The sequence below is a fragment of the Pieris napi genome, chromosome 1, assembly GCF_905475465.1.
Source record: "Pieris napi chromosome 1, ilPieNapi1.2, whole genome shotgun sequence".
Classification (NCBI taxonomy): Eukaryota; Metazoa; Arthropoda; class Insecta; order Lepidoptera; family Pieridae; genus Pieris; species Pieris napi.
Window position 1 is genome coordinate 10,795,430 of NC_062234.1, and position 7,290 is coordinate 10,802,719.

The following is a 7,290-nucleotide window of genomic DNA, read 5'->3' on the forward strand; positions in this document are numbered from 1 at the left end:
CAGCGGTTAATTTAGGAGCATCGCAAGCAAAGTGCTCTAGTGTCTTGCTCGGACGGTCGCAAGAACTTAAAACGGAGTTACGGTCACCACTTTGACCAATAATTTCAATATGTGATCCTTTGATACACCAATTTGAGGCCTTATGTATCGTTATGGTCTTCGGAACTGTTTTGTTCGACCTCAACTGTCACTTTTAATACCTTACAGCAACATTTCAAATCAATAAAACTACGTAGCATTTAAACTAATTCTTACAAATGTTTTGATTGCGGTCAATCGATTACATAAAGACATTCCTGATTACTCGAGCTTGTGTTCACATTACAACTTGCTTGGTTTATTACAATTAATGAAATTTATTATTTCAATCGAGACGAATTAGATATAACGGCGTATAATAAGTATTATATATACACTAGCTGGGGCCCGCGTCGTCGCCCTTCGTCTGCGCAGGATTAAAATAAAATTTGTCCAAATAATGAAGCGTGAAAGACAGACAGCGATAAAAGTATCTACATATTTTCATTTAGAAATCAATTTATTAGTACCAAATGTGCATTTGAAATAGATGATCAATTTTTATTGTAGTTTACTATTTTGGCTATAATGGCTTAGACATAAGATATATAGATATTTAAGATAAACATTTCCATTACACATTACATATGAGTAACTCTAGCGGTTTTGGCAGCGCATGCTAGAATAGCTCGCAGATGGTAGATTTTTTCTTACTTACTTGATATTTTGAACAATTAAAATAATATATTTATAAATTGTAGCCTATGTGTTATTCTGATGTATAAGCTAATATTATAGTAAAGTTTCATCAAAATCCATTCTGTAGTTCTTACGTGACAGAGTTACAAACATCCATGCATACTTAAAAACTATCGCGTTTATAATATTAATAGGATACAACACTATATGAGACCATTCAAAATCCAAGAAAAGTATTACAAACTTCTCTATCGGTTCTTAAATCGTTTAATTAAATTCTGTATCCCCTAATTGACATATAAGGGATCCGTCTTCAGCAAACCGTTAAAAGGATCTAAGTGCAGGATCGAGGGTTCGATTCCCCGTTTTGTAATTCGATTGGAACCAATTAAGAGTTTAGTTGCCGGTGAATGTCTTAGAGGTAAGATGAACTTAGATATATCGTCCATTTGTGTCCCTTTGTGTGATTAAAACGATATTACGTGACAGGGTTAGGTGTAACTATAGATATAGATATTTGTTGATATTGTCCAAAAAACATTTTTTGTATAAATAATAAATTGTTTAGCACTCTCCTGACAATGAAAATTAATCAGGATTACAAACAGAGCAGACAATCTATCTTAATTCTTTATCATCTTATGGTTTTGTCAATCAAAATGACTGAACTTTATATAATATATGCTTATAGAAGAAAACTTATGAACGTAAAACAAACGAGTCGTAAAAATGATATTGTAACAAATAGATGCAATGTTCTAATAGGTTATGGTAGACACATAATAAATGTTAAATTTGGTAACTAAGTGCTAATTGTTTAATAGACATAAACCCTGTTCTGTGTGTAACTATTTTTCTTTGTTTCTTATTCATTCTGCCCTTAGACAGATTTACGTATAGTACGTTCACTCGCTCAAATAGTATGTGTAAACTGGCCCGTATAAGGATTATAAACGGCTGGGCGTTAGGCGTGGCCCGGATAACCTCAATATCCGCGCATATCCGTGGGCGGATCAGCCGGATCAACAGGTGGGGATGAGCCTCACTCGATCCGCCCACCGAAGCCACGTGACAGCATTCTTTACCTAGAACCTTCAGGTAAGGTTAAGCGCTTAACGAGATTGACCGAGATTGCATAAATAGCAATTAGTCGAGAATTAGGCGACTTGATGGGTTTTCTTTACCCTACTCTGACATTAGCCTTTTATATCTGAATAGTGTTTTTCCATTTTCAAAAATTCTGCGCAATTCGAATTTCAAAAATCGTCAAAGCATTTAATTGAGTTATGTATAGAAATACGAATTGACTAAATGGCGAAGTTTTCCAATATATTCATAAAGGCTCTCCGTTATCACATAAAACAAAGTTACATTATTGCTAACAGATTACCAAATTTGAGTTAAAATGCTCATTTTGAAATTTATTAGAATTATTAATACCTTAAATTGATGAAATTATTCATTTTGTATGGGGTACTTTAAAAGTCATTAATTTTGAATTTGGAACGAAACAGCTCATTGCGTATTTAGGCAGGTAGATACTAGGTATTGCACGAGGGAATTATACAATAACATTTCCGTTATAATACTGAACTACTATCGTAACTATTAATAAAACATTTTACAAAACCAATTTATCATCCAATATTAGTTTAATATAAACTAATATCAAGCGATATTCCCTTTACTAAAAATTTATTCTATTTGGAATAGATAGTTTGCTAATTAATGAATAAAGCAGGCGCTAGAAACACGTACACCGTCAAGCGAAGATTGAATTTTTAAATTGTTTGAGGTTTTATGATTATTTTATATTATCAGATTAAAAATCTATTTTTTTCTTGGACATTTCACTTATCGGATTATTTCAAGCTACGACCGAATTAACGCAAGTAGAACTACGGTGACCACTTTTTTATTTTAACACCAAAACATTTTCTTGTCCTTTCTTCTTCTATGGTGCCTCTCCATTACTGGAGGTTGGCTGTCAGTCTCGTGAAGCGTGTCTTGTCCTGTGCCAAAACCACTACAATACAATAGAACTTGTGAAATGAAGTCATACTTTCAATAATAGCCCAAACCAATTATTATTATTAAAGCTTTATTAATCCATACAACAATTGGTTCGTTTACATTTCTTCATTAGTTTTAGTTGTGTTAGTATAAGTTAAAAAAATTTAAGTTAGATTTATTATAATTTTTTATTTTTTAGTGGTCTAGTTTTTGTATGGCCCCTTTTAGGGTAAAAGCCTCCTCCATATTTTTCCAGTTCTCCTCGTCTTGAGCAACATTCATCCAGTTCTATCTGTTTCAACGGATATTGAACCTTAGCTTTGAGAACCGCAGTACAAAATGAAAAAATCTTCTCCGACACAAGGAAATGTTCAGTTGGAACGCGATGCAGGTGATAGCTCAACACAGGAGAGCGATTACGTCAATACTAAATCGCGGCAAAAGCGAAGAGCTGCGCGCGACGAGAAGGACGAGTTCCTCGTTCTAAAAAACGAAATTAGGGAGTGGCTGCGGTCGTTTCAACGTGACCAAAATGCCAGGCTCGACAAATTGCAAGAACAACAGAACAGCCGGCTGGATGCCATGGAAGGTCGTATTGCCGAACTTTCCGCAAAATTGACAACAGCCAATAACACTAGCCAGGACATCGGAAAGTCAGTAGATTTTGTTTCCGAAAAGATCTTTGAGCTACAAGAAAAAATTGTCAGTTTTAAAAAGGATTGGACGGCATTGTCATCTCAAATAAGTGACCTGGAGGACAAACACGAAACCTTAGCTCGAGCTATGAACAAGACATGCATCGAAATCCGAAATGTTCCCAAACAATCACCAACCTCAACGAAGTCGGAGCTTTTCGATCTCATATTGAAACTTTGTTCTGGGCTTAGTATTGAGTTACACTCCGGTGATATAAGAGATGTTAGCCGTTTTACCAACAGGAAAGATAACATGAGTTGGAACCTCACCGTTGAACTGTCGAACACCCTCCTAAAGAACAACATTTTAAATGCGACACGCAAGTACAACATTGAGAATAGATCTAACAAGCTGAACGCCAGCCATTTGGGACTAGGAGGTAACACACCTATATATGTATCAGAATATTTAATACCTAAAGCAAAGCGCCTCTATTTTCTTGCAAGGGAAATTGCGAAGTCAGAACAGTACGAGTACTGCTGGTCTGTTAATGGTAACGTATATCTTAGGAAGAAGAACGGCTTTCCCTACATTCTAATAAAAAATGAAGATCACCTTAACTCGCTAAACAAAGCATGACTGGTGTTAATTGTAGTTTTATGTTTTTTAATGTTCTTGTTTATATTTAAATTCCTCACTTTTTTTAAATTCTACACAAAGTTTAACACGTTCTACAAACAAATATCCTATACTGAACCACTCCACAGATACGATAAACCTATATTTTTAAAAACTACTACACATATATTGTTACTCATACACTACTCACTCAACTATATTCAGTCTAGTATACCTATTATGCAAGCTAGAACTATCGCAAAATACTATATCCTAAGTACCAATAAACTTAACTTACATTCTCGTCCTATTTGTGTGCACAGTCCGACCCAATTAAATCACAGTGTATAGACAAATCAACGATAGTAACCTTTTATATAACGACCTAGATTCATACAAAAATATTCAATTTTCAATCTGTGATCCTGAGGAATGTCAAAATGTGATCAAAAGTACTAGCAAATCCTTATCAATCCTGTCGCAAAATATAAGAAGTTTACCCTGTAATATTAATAGTTTTATCACTCTAGTAATGCGAATTAATATGTCCTGGGATTTACTCGTTTTGACCGAATGCTGGCTTCCGTCTACTAAATCTATACCAAATATACAAGGATACAACTACGCTGCCACTATAAATAACTTAACACAAAATGAAGGAGTCATAGTCTATTATAGGAAAGGTTCTAGTCCACTCATCGAGGAACCCCAAGAATTTTATGACGCTAACTGTTTAGTAATTAAATTTGATCCCTCTACTGTCATCATTTCTATCTATCGTCCACCGGGATATAGAGAGCCATTAATTTTTATTAATTCATTAACCCTACTTTTAAACAAATTAAAATCTTATAAAAACATAATTATTATAGGTGACATAAATATTGACATTGCACAAGGGACAAGTGACCAGCGCTCATGGGACTATCTGAATCTACTTGCAGAGTTTAACATCCACCCCGGGTATAACGTTCCTACCCACAACCGAACATGTTTGGACCATATTATGGTTAAATCAGATAATGAAGCACACTGCCTTATAATTCAATCTTCCATAACCGATCATAACAGTGTTGCACTCCTCTTAAAGATCGAAAAGGACTATCCTCTAACTCCCCTTCAATATAAAAACAGTATCAACCTTGCTGGCTTAGATTTAGCGATTCAGGGACTGGATTTTTCGCATTTGTATTGTCTGAAAAATGTGAATGAGGTAGCTAGGTTATTTAGTGACTTACTGACAAAAGCTATTACCGATAACACCAAAGAGATAGTTGTACCCAGACGTAAAAGAATTATTAAACCCTGGGTTACACCTGGGCTCCTCAGATGTATGCGTAACAGGGATAACCTTCACAAAAAAACTAAAAAGAACCCAGCTGACGAAATTTTAGCAGTGACATATAAAAGATACAGAAAATTTTGTAATTCGTTATTAAAAAAGGCTAGGCGTTCATATGAAAGGGATGAAATTAACAAACATAATAAAAATAGTAGGAAACTCTGGGAGACCATCAATAATATTACTCAATACAAAAAACCTAGATCATCATCTACAGAACTTATGAAAAATTGTAATCCACAAGAAAAAGTAAACAGTGTAAATTCATTCCTTGCAAATGTGGGGAAAAACATTGCTGCTGGGCTTGGTAATTATAATTGTAATCGCTCCTATGCGACCACTACACCTCCCCCATTAAGTAATTCTCTTGTCCTCTTGCCCACTGACAAATCAGAAGTAGAGAGCTTGGTGATGAATCTGCGCGATAAATGTGCTGTTGGTAACGACATGATATCTGGCCGGCTTCTTAAACAACATGCCAAAGTTTTGGTACCACCCATCACTTACATATGCAACCTCTCCATGGAAACAGGTGTGTTTCCGGAAATCTACAAGAAAGCTCTAATAACGCCTATCTACAAGGGAGGTGACAGAAGCCTTGTAGACAACTATAGGCCTATCTCTTTACTTCCCATCCTGTCCAAAATCTTGGAACGATTATTGAACAGGCGATTGGTTGATTTCCTCGACAAACACAATATTATTTCAGACTCCCAATATGGTTTTCGTTTCGGTAGGTCTACTGATGACGCAGTTCATAGCGTGACAGATTTTATTGTTAGGAATATGGACAGGAGGGAAAAAGTGATTGGTGTGTTCATTGACTTGTGCAAGGCGTTTGACACTGTTTCGGTAGAAATCCTCTTGCACAGAATGGAGAGGTTGGGCATCAGGGGTATGCCTCACCAACTCTTTACGAGTTACATGTCTGAACGCACGCAAGTTGTCAGGGTGGGAGAGTGGACTAGCACCGAGTTACCAGTCACCTTTGGTGTGCCGCAGGGCAGCGTTCTTGGGCCCACATTGTTCCTCATTTACATTAATGAATTATGTGGGATGAACCTAAGAAATGGAAAAATTGTTGCCTTTGCTGATGACGCAGCCTTAGTGTTCCATGGTCAAGATTGGTTTCAGGCCTTTCGACATGCTCAGCGGGGTCTGAATTTGGTATCGGATTGGCTACATCGCAGTTCTCTGGCCCTTAATACCGAAAAGACCAAATTCTTGACCTTCGCAATGTCCAGGCGCGACATTCCTTCTGGTCTGGTACTTGTGTCACATGCTGGTTCATGTCTGACCGGGGAGCACTGCGGGTGTCCAAAGCTCAACTCCGCAGGCACAGTGAAGTACTTGGGAGTCATACTAGATACCTATCTAAATTTCCAGGCTCATATTGACCTACTGGCAGGTAGAATTAGAAAACTGATATATGTATTCAAAATTTTGAGGCACATTGCTAATAACACAATTATAAAAACTGTCTACCTGTCGCTAGGTCAATCCATTCTGAGCTATTGCATCTCCACTTGGGGTGGCTCAGCAAAAACCCACCTTCTGAAAGTGGAGAGAGCTCAGAGGGCAATACTCAAGGTTAGTGCCTCCCTTCCCTTCATTTGTCCCACCACAGAGGTATACAGACATTGGAAGGTACTCTCTGTGCGTCAAATGTTCATTCTTGCCACAATTTTACGCAAGCACTCACTTATCAATTATGACCAACACCTTAAAGATAACAAGCGTAGAAAAGGCATAGTGATCACTTCGAAGCCCTTTCGCACAAGTTTTGCCCAGAAATTCTTCTGTTTTTTGGGGGATTACTTGTATAATAAGGTCAACTCATGCGTTTCCACATATCCCCTAACTAAACACGAGTGCAAGAAGACGGTTGCACTGTGGCTACTGGACCTCAACTATGAGGAAACAGAAAAAATGCTGACAATAATTAAATAGTTGAGTTTAAAGTT